At 41.0% G+C, this 18,180-nt stretch overlaps 1 pseudogene; it reads right to left on the reverse strand.

Annotated features, from left to right (window-relative positions):
• Positions 1-722: 722 nt before the first annotated feature.
• The window catches only part of LOC143623394 (uncharacterized), a 30,095-nt pseudogene continuing 12,637 nt past the window's right edge, over positions 723-18,180 (reverse strand).

An 18,180-nucleotide genomic window follows, 5' to 3' on the forward strand; every position in this document is an offset into this window, starting at 1 on the left:
CGACAATTACTCATTTGCACGTGAAGTAAACACATTAGTATCATTCACCCCTGAGGTTGATTCATTAGCTTTTACTGAACCATGAGCATTTTTTGCAATTTTCAGCTGATTTACCACACTGCATGGTTTTTACCCTTTCTTCGTGCTCTTTGGCAAGAGGAAGACTAGTGTAGTTCTCGTTATATGGAGGGGGTACTACACTGTACCCTATACCCTCACCAGTGTTTTCTTTCCACCATAATTGATTTTCGATCATGGAGTTAACAACAGCACTGGAGCCATCGAATTTCTTAAAGTCTAGTTCAACTCTTTCAAATTTATTAGTTAAATTCAATGTTTTCAGACACGGCCCAGGCATCGACCGGGATGCCTCACCGGGTCGAAGGTCGGACCGACCCGGGAAGGCGGACCGGTGTTGACCCGGATGACGTCATAAATTATATATATATATATATATATATATATATATATATATATATATATATATATATAATTACTAATATATAAAACATAAGTCTTAACACATAATAAGTCTTCCAAAACATACATCACAATCCTACAATCCAAAACATACATCATAATTTTAGTCTTAAAACATAAATATCTTAAAAGTCTTAAACCAACATCCAAGTCAAAAACAAAACATAACCGAAAGCTTCATCCAATGTATTTAGAGCGCATCAAAATCGCCATTGTCATTGTCTTCTTAACATCATCCAATTCAATCACTTCATCATTGAAAGCTTCGTTTACAACTTAAAAAATTGAAACAACAAACCAAAATTGGTTATGTGTACATCATTGAAGATTTGTTTCTTAAAAGTTAAAAATAGTAAAAAATACTAACCTTCATCATGTGTTTGTGAAGTAGACGCTCCATTGTTACTTGGTGGCTCTTCTTCTAGCATACTTTCCAACTCATCATAATCAAGTTCACCTTCCGCCTCTTCATCAATTATCCAAAAGTTGGTTTTATCAATGCTTTCGTAATCAACCGGGTCATAGATCCTTTTTTCACATTAACCCTAATGAATTGATATGTTAAGTAAAAACTTAATGTATGCAATATACATATATATATATATATACATATATATATATATATATATATATATATAAGTTTTGTTTTATATCATACCTATCTTGTAGACTCAAGTTGTAATGAACATATACAAGATCATGAAGCCTTTGATGCTCCAAGCGGTTCCTCCTTTTGTTGTGGATTCTTTCAAAAACACTTCGATTACGCTCACATCCGGATGAAGATGCAGTTTGACTTAAAATTCTTATCGTAAATTCTCGTAACTCTGGGACATCTCCACCATACAATCTCCACCACTCATCTAATATTAAAAATTAGCATAATATTAAAATTGATGATATTAAAATGATTGCTATGTAAAAAAAAACTTACCCGGTGGATTTTTCTTCACGCCGGGTAAAGCCGAGGGTCAACCACATTGACCCTGTCGATCACGGAATTCGCGTAACTGTGACGTAAGCTTCACGGGATCTAAATGCGTCTTTTGCTCAATCATATTAAGCACACTTGTAAATGCATAATTCTTTTCAGTAGCATTATTGGAATCATATTGAAATATTGAATTTAACCAATAAGTAGCAGCATGAAGACTCTTACGCAACATCCTATCTCAACGAGAATCAAGTATTTTAGTATACACTTCACAATGTTTTTTTTCCTGCGAAACAACTCTTCAATCCCTTTCCCTGCACGGGTCATACCTTCAAACACGTAACCTAATGAAGGCTGTTCTCAGAGTCACTAATGCGTAAAAGCTTCAAGATGGGTGCCATCACCTTCAGCGATATCAAAAAATTATTCCAAAAACGTTCAGTTAAGATAGTTTGCTTCACATCCTTAGCTTTTGGTAATTTCAATACTTTCTTGAAATCATTAGAAGTAACCATAGCTTGCAAATCATGTTTATGGTCGTGCAAGCTTTTTAATGCAATGAATGTTGTACCGAACCGAGTGGCACCGGGACGAATGATTTCTGTCCAACCTGGTCTTTTCCTCAACTAATTCAAAGGCCACTTATGGTTATATATAAAAACAGTAATCCCGGTCGCAAGCTGAACCAATTCAGCCATAGAAGGTATCTCTAATATATCCTTTAAAATCAAGTTGATAGAATGGGCTGCACACGGTGACCAAGTGTAGGTTCCCGGACGGATCTTACACGGGATATCGCTATCTGCGCAGGTGCGGAATCCCTGCGTAGGTAGTTACGAGTGTAGAATACGTAAAACACGAACACACGATACAAACGAAACCACGTTATATTATAACTCGAACCACGTCTATTACAGACACTTGACACGTGAAATGATCACACACTATCACTAACTCTCAAACAAACTCTCGAAAAACCAACCTCTAAACAGTAACCCGTAGGTTACTTAAATACACGACAACTTCGCCTCAGGCGAAGTTGTCAATAACTTCGCTCGTTGAACAAGTTCGCCTAGGCGAACTTGTCAACAACTTCGCGTGTTCAACAAGTTCGCCTAAGCGAACTTGTTGACAACTTCGCGTACATACATAAAGATAAACTTAAACACAATTACATTACAGACTCGATTACAAACGCTAGACTATGAACTACTGACATCTATGTACCAACAGACTCCCCCTTGGCAGTAGCTTCATATCTTGATCTTCATAGCTTGTGTCTTGTAATCTCTCGTCTTCTCTCTGCATCCCCTCAAGCATGCACTCCCTGTCTAACACATACAGAGACCAGCTTCTGGTACTTCTTAGCTTCCTCTTTCCAAGCAGGAATGTAGAAAATCTTCTTAGCGTGTAGTACCTGCAAGTCGGCTTGAGACAGATTGACCAAGTGCATAGGATCATACACCCTCATAATCTCTTGCTCATCTTCATCCTCCATGACCGCTTCAGCAGTCTCACAGTCCACGTACCACCATTTCAAATCTTTTAAGACATTCTTGGGCATCACCTTCATCGGCACTTCTTTTAAATTACGGACTGGTTTATACTTCATAACCATCCATGGTTTGCCGTCTGCCCTCATCCCTCTATCTTTATCTTCCACTAACTTCCCTTTCTGAGGCTTCAGAAGTTCAAACTTTTTATCTTTGATGGCCTCCTTCCAAACAATTTTCCCAATCATCCTCGCCATATTATCATTACTTCTGTTTATCAGCCCCAGTCTCGCTAAGTCTTTCACCTCACACTCCGGTAAGGTATTTAGGGATCTTAACATCCTCTTGAAGTACTGAATGCCGTCGTAACGTTTGATAACAAATAATCTCAACTCTTCATCGTACAACCAGCATATGATTCCTTTCTTCGACTCTGCATATCCCTTTATATTGTATGACTTCTTGAACATCGTTGGTACTGCAGGCTTCTTCGTCTTTACAAACCACTGAGCGCAGCCTTCCTTCCAATTTGGCTGTTCTTCCCACTCAGTGTTGTCACCCGCAGCATCTTAACATATAGTCGATTGTTCAACCACAGGGATCTCATGCTCGACATTTTCTTCCACAATCTCTCCTTCCTCTATCACATTCTCAACAACTATTTCTGCACCAATCTTTTCAATCTCACTGATTGGCAGAACATCTTCATCAAATAACACATCGTCGCTGAACATGTCATCATCAAGTTCCTTCAGCGCATCGATCACGTCATCCTCCACCATCACTACATCATCACCACCAGCCGCTTCGGTAGACTCCCCCTCAGCTGTGGAAGCCCCAAGAGCTTGTGAGGTTCTTGGCAGCTCACCACCTGCACCTTCCGGTGCATTGGGATCATCGTCTCGGTCTTCTCTACGCTTGGTCCTCAACTCATCTCCTCTACAGCTCATCTCCCCCTGAGATGCCAAGAACACCTTCAAGGCATCTATTATTTTCCCGTGCTCAGCCAGGAGGGATGCCTGCAGTTGATTTGCTTCCACTAGGCTTTGAATAGTCTTTGACTGCTCAGCTACAATCCGCTCTAGTGAAGCTATCCGTTCCGAGTCAGAACTGGGCGTGTCCGCAGGTGGTACCGTACCCGATACTCCTGCAGTAGTGGTGACCGTAGACTCAACAAATCGTGCTACTACCACCGGTGGAGTACGCGTTTGAGGTGGTAGAGACACAATTTCTGGAGCCGACGTCTGGACGGCTGTGATCTGTGGAATGTCAGCCGACGATGTAGCCACTACGGGAACAACCGTAGCGCTTGTACTCGATACCTGCACAGAGTTAGGAACAAGGGACATACCAGACAAGGCAGGTGGAGCAAAACGTGCAAACCTTGAAGTCTCTCCGGCTCCTACACCCATACCTGTCGTTTCCCTTCTTGAGCGCTTTCGCACCAGCTGCACAGCCTCTTCTTCATCATCTTCCTCATCGTCGTCGTCAACAATTCTTTTCTGCTTACCCACTGTTCTCTCATGTCTCACCATCATCTGTCTGGCCTCTTCCATCACCTCATCAAAATCAGCTTGTGGACCCGAGACTTGAATATTCTCATGTGGATCAAGTCGGTCCATATCAAACAACCCTTGCCCGCCGAACATGGCGTCAAGATCAATCTCAGAAGCTGGCACAGCAGCAGATACAGCAGTAGATACAGCAGGCGCAGCTGATACAGCCTGGGGTGCTGCCGCCTGTTGTGGTCTTGGGTCTCTGAACTCGTCCCCCGCCGCAGGTACATACTCCGGGTTTATAAGATACCCAAAGAGCGGAGTATGCCTGGGACGCAGCTCAGGCTTGCTTCGTGCGCTGGAAGTGCGACACTGAGCAAAGATACGTTTCGTCACACATTCCACGTATCGAATAGGGCGTCTTTGAGGTAGCGACGGAGCCACATGATTTAAAATCATCTGTAGGAATCGTGGATACATTGTAAACCGCAAATGCGCCACAGCCCTCCTCTGACGATCGATCTCGTAAAAGATCATCTGACTAAAAGAATATCTTTTATTGTAAGTCAGGGCAGTCATAGCAGACTGCATCGTCGCACCCATTCCATCAGTGCCCGCCTTCCGTCCTGACATACAGACTATCATGACGTGCATTAGGAAGCGCCACTGATCTAATAAGAATCCTTTCCTTCGCTGTGTATCCCCTAAGAGACCTGAATACCCCATCCTTAGGAACGCGCCATCACGAAAAGGAGCAACAAACTCCGTTGGGTCATCTCTTGTTTCTTCTCCAAATTGCAACGCCACCCGTATGTGTTCAGAGGAAAACTGAACAACTTGACCATTAACGGTGGCTCGCATCACCGGGGGCTCAACCCGGCAATCATACTCTACCGTCTGCCAAAAGTCTTCAATATTCGGTAGTGAAATAGGCAGGGTAGTTGTGATAGCGTGAAATATTCTTGAGCGCAGGAGAAAAGTAATAATCTCCCTGTAGTCCTCCACGCCTTTTGCATCTGGATCTAGAGTGATGAACTGGTTATGAGCTGGAAAGAAATGCCTCTGATCGTCACCGTCATCACCACCAGCTCCTCCAACAGCAGCCATATCTGCACTAAACCAACCAAGTTAGATAACCGTTAAGCAACTCACAAGTTCGCTTTATACCATGAGCGAAGTTGTGATCAAACATGTATAGGCGAAGTTAAAGATGAGGCGAAGTTGGGAACAACTTCGCTTCATCTGTAAGTTCGTCTAATTTATTTTAAGTAAAATGGTCTAGGCGAAGTTGATGTTAACTTCGCCTTATCACAACATCGCTTCAGGCGAAGATAAGTGCTAGGCGAAATTAAGCTTCAGGCGAAGTTGTGGATAACTTCGCCTCAAGCGAAATTAAGCCCCAGGCGAAGTTGGGAATAACTTCGCCTAAACCCTAACTTCGCCTACATCTGAATCGGCGACTGTTAGGATTCCAACCACCGGAAATCCGGTGATTTCGGCTAAGTTCGACGATCAAGGACATCAAAACACATGATATTAAGGATGTTTAGATGAGAAGGATGTCCATGCACACGTTAACACAAGTTTTGAAAGTTTCGGTTTTGAAGGTCCGACGACCCGAGGTCTCGAACCGGGTAAAAACGACCATAAAAGAACATGTTTGTGAGGTATATCGACAACACGTACCCTCAACTGATAATAGAAACTGGAAACGAAGATCGAAATCGGAAAAAATGATAAGTTCGCCGGAAAAGCTTAGCACAAGTTCGCTGGAAAATGTGAAAATAATGAAAATCACTGTTTAAAAATCCTTATATAGGGTCAGTGTAGTTCAGGCGAAGTTACGGATAACTTCGCCTAGGCGAAGTTAAGCACAAGTTCGCCTGATTCAACAACTTCGCCTATAATTTCAAAATTAAACCTTTAAGTTTGAACATTTTGCAATTAACATTTTAAACTTCCAAAAAGAGTTAAACAAATATGATCATGTCTAAGTAACCAGTTATAAAATAATACAACTACAAAAAATAGGAAAAACTTATAAAAATTTAACGAATAAGGGATCAAATTTCAGTCTAGTCAGGGACACCACGTTTTAGAAAAGATCCTAACAGGAATCATACTAACTACGTGACTGTTACATAGATCCGTGTTTAGCTGTATTATGACATATAGAGACAGGTTGTAAGCAGGTAATATACTTAAGATGGTTTTCATCGTTTCTGTGATACTAGTTAGGTTCAATTAATCCTTAAAATTTAAGTGGGCAACAACTCAGAAATATTGATGCCTCCTATCAATCCTCAAAGCGTATTTGGCTTTCCCCAAGTCACCCCGAATTGACTTCGACCCATAGTGTCTGATTAACTTGTAAGTATTCTTTGACTGCTTCCCGTACTCATTCTTCCATGATTGAGAAGTCTCAATATCTTGAACTCTCGAATGTTACAATTACTTCATAAGTACTAAATTTTTTTATTTTTTTATTTTTTTTTTTTTATTTTTTTTTATTATTATTTTTTTTTCAAACAACTTATAGACTTCAAAGTAATAAACAACTGCAAGTCCCAAATCTGGATCACTGTAGTGTCTTGAAACGCCTTCTCCACGGGAATCAGAACACTTACGGGCTCGTGTATGACTGGGTAATCACTTTTCTGTCTATCATTCGGAAAGATATACATGAAGACACGCAAAACTCTTAAGGAGTTTCCACATAAAATCAAGTAAACTTTAATTTGTATCACATCTACTTTTACGCACCATAAAAAGTTACCATGACATACAATGATTATCCTAAAGCCTTTTAAGCCTAATAACTTCACCAGTTAAGCACACAAAGATAGTAAATATATCATTTTCCAAGGTTGGATCAATTTTATGTTAAACATAGCAAAGAACTTCTTTACGAAGTATTAGACTTGAAAAGTAATTTCATTTCCCTTAAAAAATTTTGACTTTAGTCACCCCGATCACGTCAAAGTCTTCAGGTAAACGGCAATCCCGAAGATCCAATGGATCAACTGGACCGACCACATACAAGTATGTGTCCTTCTCACTAAGAATGACCGACTAATTTTCAGCGACAGAAAGAAAACACATCTTAACTGCCCCAGTCACTTTCAGTCATCTGGTTAATGGCGACCCTCATTCTCTAAGTAGAAACGAGGACCAAAACATATCCGAGGATATGTCCATCAAACTGAGGTAACCGACTAATTTTAAGCAATAGTGATGTTTTTTTTTTTTTTTTTTTTTTTTTTTTTTTCAAACGCAAAAACATGGTTACTCGGGATTGATCATCCCGTTCAGCTCAATTAGGTTTTGAAATCTGGATTTAACAAACACTTTTGTAAATAAATCAGCGAAATTTTCCAGCGTATCGACCTTTTCGACCTTGATCAGTTTCTTCTCAGCACAATCCCGTATGAAGTGATGACGAATGTCAATATGTTTAGTTTTACTATGCTTCACGGGATTGTTAATTACTGAGATGGCAGCAGTGTTATCAATTAAAATAGGAGTGAGTAAGAAATTCAGACCATAGTCGCGCAATTGTTGCTGAATCCACAAAACCTGAGAACAGCAGTTGGATGCTGCCATATATTCAGCTTCGCACGTTGAGATTGCGACTGACGTCTGTTTCTTGCACTGCCATGAAACTAATCTTCCACCGAGAAACTGACATCCTCCTGTTGTTGACTTCCGACTCTGATTGCATCCTCCGTAATCAGAATCCGTATAAGCTACCAGTTCTACGTCTCCTCCCTTTGGGTACCACAACCCTAGCTTCGGCTTGCCTTTGAGATACCGCAAAATCCTCTTCACACCTTTCATGTGAGATTCCTTTGGGTTTGCCTGAAAACGAGCACAAAGACAAACAGCAAACATTATATCAGGCCTAGAAGCAGTTAAATACATCAAAGAACCTATTATAGCCCGATACTGAGTTGGGTCCACATCTGCGTCACCGTCAATTTCAGCTCCCAACTTGTGGTTGACGCAAATTGGAGTGTCAAATGGAGAAGAGTCCTCCATCTTGAAACGCTTGAGGACATCATGAACATATTTTGTTTGATGAATGAACATCCCATCCTTCTTTTGATCAACCTGCAATCCTAAAAAGAACGTTAGTCACCCATAGCACTCATCTCGAATCTTTTCTTCATAACGGCCTCAAATTCCTGACACATGGAGACTTTTGATGCAGCAAATATGATGTCATCCACGTAGACTTGAACTAGCAGGAAGTCACTTCCTTCTCTCTCCACAAACAAAGTACTGTCGATCAAACCCCTTTCAAAACCATTTTCTAGCAAGTAGTCCGATAACGTTGAATACCAGGCACGAGGTGCCTGATGTAATCCATACAGCGCCTTGCTCAACTTGTATACGTGATCAGGAAAGTCTGGGTCAGGAAAACCCGGAGGTTGCTCAACATACACAACCTCATCCACTTTCCCATTGAGGAACGCACTCTTCACGTCCAACTGAAACACTTTCATCTTCTTAAAAGCAGCAAACGCCAAAAACAATCGTATCGCTTCCAACCTGGCCACCGGAGCGAACACTTCATTATAGTCTATCCCCTCTTGCTGATTAAATCTTTTAACGACCAGCCTCGCCTTGTTTCTTATAATGATCCCCTTTTCATCTCTCTTGCACTTAAACACCCATTTTGTGCCTATCGCATGCACATTCCTTGGTTTTTCAACCAAAGTCCAAACTTCCATCTTCTTAAATTGAGCCAACTCTTCTTGCATGGCCTCGACCCACGAGCTGTCCTTAAGAGCCATTTGATAAATTTCGGTTCAATTTGGCTAATAAAGCATGAGTACAAACATTCGTTCATTATACCCGTTTCTTTTAAGCTTGTATAAACACAGGTGTGCTCACTCAAGCTACTTCTGGTTTGTACACCGGAGGACACATCACCTATAACATTCTCCAAAGGGTGATTTATGTGAATTCTCGTGGTCGGCACAGCACCGACATGCAGATTATCTTCTAAATTAGTAGAGAGCTCATCAATGGTTGTTTCTGGCTGAGAGTGAAAAGGATTGATAAACTCATCTTCAGGAGAGACAGCAGGGGAACCAATATAATTTGATGAGGGAGGTTGACAATCATCAAATAGTTGTTTATGTGCCAAATTTTCCTCCTCATCAAGAATCATCTTCATAGCAACACGTTCTTCTTCTTCTGTACGAACCAGATCAGGTATGTTAAAAGACTTGAAGAGCCTATCATAGTCGAAAATCCCAGGAGGTCCGATGCTCGGTCTTGGCGATCTGTAACTCGTAATGTCGGTGTTACATACCACTTCAACCTTGCCGTTCGTTGTATTAAAGACACGCCTGTTGGGAGTCCCAACTTCGTAGCAGACTAAAATACCTTCATCGGCTGCTTCACCAAACTTTGAATGTGCCTTTAAAATTGAACACGGGGACCCGAAAGCTTCAAGTCCACACAAATTGGGCTTTCTTCCATGCATCAGCTCGTAGCATGTTTTATTAAGTCTTTTTACCGTTAATACTCTATTCAGGACATAGCAAGCTGTAGAAACAGCTTCAGCCCAGAACACCACCGGAAGCTTCGAATCAGCCAGCATTGTTCTGGCTCCTTCAATTAAAGTTCTATTCTTCCTTTCAGCCACTCCATTCTGTTGCGGAGTATACGGAGCGCTGAATTGGTGTTCAATCCCTCTTGACAGACAGAAGATTTCCATTTCAAAATTTTTAAACTCAGAACCATTGTCACTTCTGATGAACTTCACTCGTTTATCCATAATGTTCTCAACTTTGGTAATCAGATTCTTCACCAGTTGAGCCGTTTCGTCCTTTGATTTCAGGAAGTATACCCACGAGTATCGTGAGTAGTCATCAGTAATCACCAAGCAATAAGTTGTACCACCTAGACTTCTTACATTCACAGGACCGAAGAGATCCATGTGAAGCAGCTCTAGTGTACTAGCAATTGAGCTTACTTTCTTGGTGAGATGAGACTTCTTGTGCTGCTTTCCCTTTTTGCACGCAAGACATTTGTCTTCAAAATTGAAACTTTTTAAGGGAACACCCAACACAAGCCCATGTCTGACAATATGGTTCATCTTCCGAAGATGAATGTGCCCCATTCTCCTGTGCCACAGTTCAGATTCCGATTCGCTTGCTTTCGTCAAAAGGCACGATTCTTCCGTTGACATTTCAGTTGAACTTAGATCCATCATATACGTATTTCGATCACGTGGAGCCTTCATTACTATCCACTCCTCTGGTATTTGAAAACCAGGTTTCAACATAATAGCATCAGTCTTCGTGAAGTGTACGGTATAATCTTTATCACAAATCTGCGATACACTCAGCAGATTGTGCTTCAGTTCTTCAACAAAGTTCACATTTTCTAACGTCATCTTTCCGTTAGTTACCGTACCCCTTCCTGTTATTCTGCCACCACTCTCACCGGCAAAACTGACTCTTGCTCCCTGAACAGGTTTTAAATCTTGTAACAAATTCTTGTTACCAGTCAAGTGCCGGGAACAGCCGCTGTCCACAACCCAAAGATTATTGGAAGCCCTATTCAACTGTTCCTGCACAAACAAAAGAGATTATTAAAATTTGGGGACCCAAGACCTCTTGGTCTTGGGTCGACTAACCTTCTTATCAGAACTCACACACCTTGACTGACCATAGTTAGCATTAGGAAAATTTTCACGAGTCCTAACAGGATACCTCCTTGGAGACTGATAGTGAGGCCAACCAAACTGACGAACATTAAGAGAATTAAAAGAATTATAGCAGTTGGTTTGGTTATTAGTAGTGTGAAAACGAGATGTGTTTCTTTGAAATCCGGTATTATATCTCAAATTTGAATGGTTTTCATTTTTAACATTTAAACGATTACTAAAAACCTTAGTCTCAGTTTTCGAGGGCCTCACCTCTCTGAAACGCTGCTTCAGAGGGCAATCAGCAACAAGGTGCCCTGTTTGATTACATCTAAAACAACATCTATATTCAGCTTTCTTTTCAGCAGATGTTTTAGATGTGGAGGCAGTATTACCACCCGTACGTCTCACATAAGGTGGGACATATGGGTTGAGTGGAGTACTCTTTTGAGTTGATTTAATCTTTTCTCCACTAGTGGGTAATACTTCCTTCTTTTTTGTCTTACCCGACTCGGATGACTTATCCGAATCAGATGAGACTGGACTTGAAATTTTAATTTTTGAGACAGGCGAACTTGTTTCGCCTTTACTAACTTCCGATACTTTATCAGTTTCCTTAGCAGTACCTGTCTGATCAGCTACAAAATTAACAGATTCATGAACACTAGGATTGAAAGTATAATTATGGTTATATGGTGGTGGAACCTCATGGTAACCAATTCCTCCCCTCTTAGATGAGGAACCTTGATCACTGACGAGGTGATCAAGAATAGCGGAGGAATTCCGGAATTGCTCCAGTTTCCTATTAAGTTCCACCACTTTTACCTGGTGATCAGCAATCTGCTTTTCTTTCTCAGCAATTAACTTGGTTTTCTCTTCTAAAACCTCGTAGCTTAGATCGATCACATCAATTTTTTCAGCTAATTTGGTTTTTAAACTTTTAACGTCCTTTTCATACGCTTTAATTTTTATTCTATAATTACTTTCTCTTGTTTTTGTAAAATGATGATCTTCTTTCAAGGTTTTAAATTCGGCATCCAATTTAACAAACTGATCAGTAATTGTTGCAAGCTGTTCAGACAAGTTCTCACACTTAGTACAGATAGGTTTAGTACATACCTCGGTGTTCTGATCATCAGCCATGAAGGCTTTTTCATTTTCAGCAGCTTTCACACATTCTTCAGCTGCAACCTTCGCCATGTGAGCTTGCTCAAAGAGTTCTCCAGAGAACATATTCCAGTTGTATTCTCCAGCATCAGACATCATGGCTCTATTCCCATTGTTATTTCCACTTTGCTGTGTAGTCCTCCCCTGACTACGTTCTACCCGTGCATTAGTGCACTCTTTTGCAAAGTGTCCATTCTGTTGGCAATTGTAACACCTCACCCTTGACTTGTCAAATCCTGGCTTTCCTCCTACGAACTTTCTGCCAGTCTTCTTCATGAAACGCTTCACTCTTCTGACTATCATCGCCATCTGCCACTGCAGATCCATCTCCTCCAGATCATCAGGATCGATCTGGTCATAGTCTTCTTCCAAAACAGCAGGGTCCACAATCTTCCCTTGTATATAGTTCTCATAAGAAGCAATAAAAGATGCATAGACTGCAAACTGCTCTTCAGCAGATTTGACACTCATTGGCATCTTAGTGTAGTTATTGCTTGAAGTACTGGGAGAGAAACTACTTGAGGATGCTTGAGGTTTCGAAGCACTTGATCCTCTAGCAACGAAGCAAACATCACCGTTCATGTTTACAGACACATTTCCTTCATGAGAAGAGTCAGAACCTGACTCTCCTTTGGAGTAGTAAGCAGCAGAGTCAGGCTTCGAACTTGAACCTGAGTTAACTTTGGCACCATACATACCAGGGTCTTGAATCTGATCTGTTGGTGTCTCTTTACGAACCATATTAAGCTCAATGGTTCTGAGCTTGTTTACTGCTGTCTCCAAATCACAATTAGGAAAGTCTCTGTCTTCCCTCATTAGAACAGTGTACATTTCCCACTTCGGTGGGAGAGCATCGAGAAGCTTCTCAACTATTTCCTCTTCTCTGTAAGCAATCGAATAGTTGTTCAGCTCTGTCATTAGATGATAATATCGGGTGATAATATCATCGAGTGATTCGTTCTTCAAATGCTTGAATACAGAGAACTGGGTCTTTAACAGCTTGATCTTCGAGGCACGAATACCCACGTTCCCTTCGAATCTATTCTCAAGAGCATCCCAAAGTGTCGGACCGGTGCGGGACACGGTTTCCCAACGATTCACGGGGCAACGTGTTAGAGTGCGGAATCCTCTAACACGGCGATTCGGTGGTGATCAACAACGCACGGTTACGATTCCTAAGACGGTTTGACACCTAGGGACGGAGGAAAAGACCGACACGACGAAGATGGGCAGAGAGGATTTTCGGCAGTAGCAGGTTCGTGACTGTGTGTAATGTGTGCTCTCTCTTGTGAAATTTCCTAAGTTTCGTTTATATATCGTATACTGATTCGATCGAATGAGTATCTCATTCGATCGAATGAGTCCTGGTTCGATCGAATCAGTCACTGATTCGATCGAATCAGTTTCTTTTGACATTTTCAGTCCGTTAACTTGGTTTCACGATCGTTATTTTCATATCGAACCATCCTGATAGAACTGGGGACATACACATGACATTTCATGTCCTAACAAACTCCCCCTTGGAGCCAGTTCTATTTACTTATAATCAATCGAGTTCTCTTGCTCGATCGTAACTCCCCCTTGGAGTTATCTCACTCTCTCTTTTCTCAAAGCTAGTGGTGCGCACGTTGCATCCACGAACTCCTTTCTTCATGAAGTTCTCTCAAGATCAAATGGTTCAGTCAGTCAGACTTACCATAGGTTCCGCATATCCTGAGAAGCTGTCAATTGGAACTTTAGATAAACATTTAAGCACAATCTATCACAATGTTCCAAAACAAATTACATTCAACTCAAGAACAATTACAATCAGAAGATTAAACCTTGAATTACAACAAGAAACAAAATAAACATGACAATTAAGCTTCAGTTTCTTGTGCATACTTCTTCTGTTGCTCTTTCCAGTTTGATCCTGCATGTATGTCATAGGCAAAGCAAATCCTAATGACATTTCTATACGTTAATGCTTGCTCTCTGTCTTCGGGGGCATAAAGAATCTCTGTCTTGTATAGTGTATAGACATCCTCCCGTGACAAGTTTGTGAGCCACATAGGATCAAATATGCGAATTGTGCTCCAATTTCCATTGTCGTTGAGCACGATAACTGCTTCATGCAGTCTTCCATCATAGTACCAATGCCTGAATGCTTTGTAGAAGTCCTGCTTCATCTTTCTTAGAGGAATCTTCTTCATCGTGAGTGGTGGCATGTACTTCAAGATAATCATTGGCCTGTTGGTGATCGGATCGATCTCCTTTTTACTTGTATATCTCTTTGGCCTCTGTGGAGTGATCATCTTCCATTTTGAGTTGTATTCCTTTCGCAATACACTCTGATAGTACGTGGCAAATGGAGATGAACTGGCGTAAAGCATATCAAGATAGTTCAGACGGTTTAGATCATAAGTAGGAAGAGTCTTCAAGTCAGTGATACGTTGAAAGTACTCAACCCCTTTTTCTCTCTTGATAGCAATGCAATTAAGATCCTTCAGACACGCCCAAGCAATAATCTCTCCTGAAGTTCTACGACCCTTCATCTTATAAGACGTTGTGTGAGGAATGGTCGGCTTTGCTTGTCGTCTGGACCTTATCTTCTCAAGAATAGCGTTGAAAGCTTTCTTGCATTCTTCTGTTTTCTCAACGAATTCGGCTTGATCTGCTTCAGAAGGCTGTTTCATTGTGTTTGACCTTTTGTCAGCCTTCTTCTGTATTTCCTCCTCTGTTACATTTTGGAAGAAACTTGCAGAGTTAGGAAGATTGTCAGTTTGAGACGTGTAGTATTCTGGATATTCTTCCTGTGTCAAGTCTTCCATTTCAACTTCATCAAATTGATAGGGATCAGCGGCCGTAGATGATGTTGAGTCAGGTGTAGCAGCCGAAGAAGATGTTTGTTCTGTTGAAGGCAAAGCCAGATACTTGCCTGTTTCTTCATTGTATAGCTCAAACATTTGTTCCAGTTCTTCTTCTGTGAAATTGTGTGAAATTTCACCTTCTTCCAAGTCTCCACTTGCGAAGTTTTGCTGCTCATATGGATTGTCCAGTAAAAACGTGAAATATTCCGCTGCTGTTTTTGATTGCAGCGGTTGGACATTAAACGGATCAGCATCACCTGGTTGATTAAAAACCACAATGTAACACAAATTTTAAATAAACATATGTAATATCATAAACATGAAATACAATACCATTACATATGAAACTAAGTTTACACACAAATCATTAATTAAAAAGATTTAACATTTAAGTCCTCACTACATTCACTCAAATTCCTCTTAAATACCTTCACCTCCATCATCAGAAGAGTCCAGTTCGTCTGTGTCCACATCGACATTGGTTGGACCTTCCAGACGAAGAACATCTCCTTTCAGCTCGGTCACTTTTGCTTCAAGGCTTAGATTTGACTCTTTCAGCTTGTTGATCGAAGATCCTTGTTCAGCGACAGTAGCATTTAGCTGACTGTTTTCAAGCCTGAGCATTTCGTTCTCAGCTTGAAGTTTAGCAATCTGCTCATCTCTGAGTCGATTCTGTTCTTCTTGCTCTGTCTTGAACAATAACATCTTCATCATAGCCTTGTGAAGATCAGCAATTTCAGATGCAACCTTTTGAGGTATAGACATTTCCGGTTGAGGTTGAGGAGTAGGTTGTGGTGCTGACTGCGGTGTTGGTGGCTGTGCTGGTTGAGCAGGAGGGGCAGCAGAAGTCCCAACTGATGGTACCATTGAAGGACGTGGTTGATCGGAAAATAAACTCCGATACTTTCTTGTAACCTTCTTCTTCTGCCTCTTTGCAGGCCTTTCTTCAGTCGCATCTATCTCAGCCGGTTGTTTCTCGGCTCTAACTTCTTCACCAGCCTCCAGATCCTCAACATTTAAATACCAATCAGCCTGTTTTTCAGCTTCTGTCCTTGTGTCTTCCGGGACCGCCACCTCCTCAGTGTCAGAATCGTCGCTGGATTCCTGATACGGTAAATTCTCGACGTCTGAATCACTGGCAGCATTTCTCCACTTCCTCTTCGGAGGGGCCCTGTAGGACGGATTGACTATATGCCCGAAGCATCGTTTGAGTGGTGGCCTGGTGGGACGTTCTTTGTAGGATTTGAGACGGTTGAGAGTCTCATTCTTCATGTGGTCCAGTTTCACCACATCACCTTCATTTTCTTTCAGTAGACCCGGTGCTTGAGTATCAACTATCATCTGAACGAACCTCGGGTACTGAAGAAACTTCTCGCTCTTCCCTTGTTTCAACGTGATGTTTTCCACCATATGACCAAACGTCATTTGAGAGAAGTTGTAGGGGCGGTTCATCACTAGAGCAGCTACGGTGAACTGCATGCTTTCCCTCAGCTTGTCAAAGCTAGTTCGTTGAGGCCCCAAGCAATGCATCACCACGTGTGCCAGATACTTGAATTCGGGGCACAGGTTGGCTTTGTGAAGCAGACCGGCATTGAGATCGCCGTCATACTTCATTCTTGCGAAACATCCTCTAGTTGCCGCAGGATGTAATGATGTAGGGTCTGATTCTAAGTCTACAAAGCCGCAGACTTCTCGGATTACCTGGGCAGATATTACGATGGCATGCCCTCTGACCGTGGAGCGAATAACCGACGGCACGACTGTTTTGTCGTGCGTGGCATTCCTCCAGAACTCTTGTTGAATTGACATTATAGGCTCAACGATCCTCGAGATAGGTCCAGAAATCCTTGACCTCTTCAGAAATTTGATAACTGTTGCAAAATCCTTCCCGTGGCTAGACTTTTCGTCCAGGAAAGCCACGATATTGTGCTTGATAGACGTTTTGAATGGAGCAACCACTTCTGCAACTTCAGCCATTGAATCTGTAAACTTAAACGTGTTAGAACGAACAGATATCGAAACGACTGAATGCGTTTAAAATTTTCAAATTTTCTGGACTAGTTCGATCGAACGAGCAACACATTCGATCGGGTGAGCTATTCATTCGATCGAATGAGATCTGGTTCGATAACAGACAATCGAATGAGATAGATCTTATCATTTACTTCTGATTCGATCGAACTACTAATCGAATAAGTCACATTCGATCGAATAAGCAGAAGCCCAGAAATGAAGAACACCCGAACCCGGAAAACCAAAACGACCAAAAACCCGATCAAAACACGGTTAAAAACAAGTAAAACTTACATTTTTGTAATCTACGTGAAAAACTGAATAAAGTGATCGGATCAAAAAGAGGGTTTGAGAAAAACAAATTTGAGAGAGAAAATCCGTAATATTTTTCGAATAATTCTGTCCGATCGAATAAGTTTGAATATTTATACTGTTTTTGGACTTATTCGATCGAATGGACTTGTTCGTTTGGATCATTCGATCGAATGAGATTCTATTCGATCGAATGAGTCTCTTCACAACTGTTCGCATTCTCTCACACACTGATTCGATCGAAACTGTCCATTCGATCGAGTTATTCATTCGAATAGCAACCTATTCGATCGAATGAGGGAAAACATTTGAAAAATAAATTTTTTAAATTTCTTATTTCCCGTCCATCGATCGTGATGCCTTTGAACCTGCACGAAAACATAAACTTTTGACACTTGGTTAGTTTTCTTAGACATTTTCCAATCCTGAGAGCTTCGTTCCTACAGAACATATAGATCATAATACATTAGTAACAAATGGAAAAATATCAGGCTCAAACATCTTTGGGTTTTCTTGTCACTTCATTCTTTCTTTCATGCACAGCCTGTTGCACAGATGAACATTTAGCAACCTGCATGAAGTTTTCTTTCATTCCTACACACTGGATAAACAATTAGTAGGAACAGACAGGGATCAGACTACCTGTCACGATGATTTCTCATTAAAAAAAAAAAAACAGAATAAAATTAAAAAAAAATTAATTCAGAATAAAAATCTTTTTGTATGTTTTTTTTTATAATATTCAAACTGAAATAAACAACTGTACAAAAATTTA

The sequence above is a fragment of the Bidens hawaiensis genome, unplaced genomic scaffold (genome assembly GCF_021521415.1).
Source record: "Bidens hawaiensis isolate Kalapana, Puna unplaced genomic scaffold, B.hawaiensis_p1.1 tig00003430_1, whole genome shotgun sequence".
In the NCBI taxonomy this organism is placed as follows: domain Eukaryota; kingdom Viridiplantae; phylum Streptophyta; class Magnoliopsida; order Asterales; family Asteraceae; genus Bidens; species Bidens hawaiensis.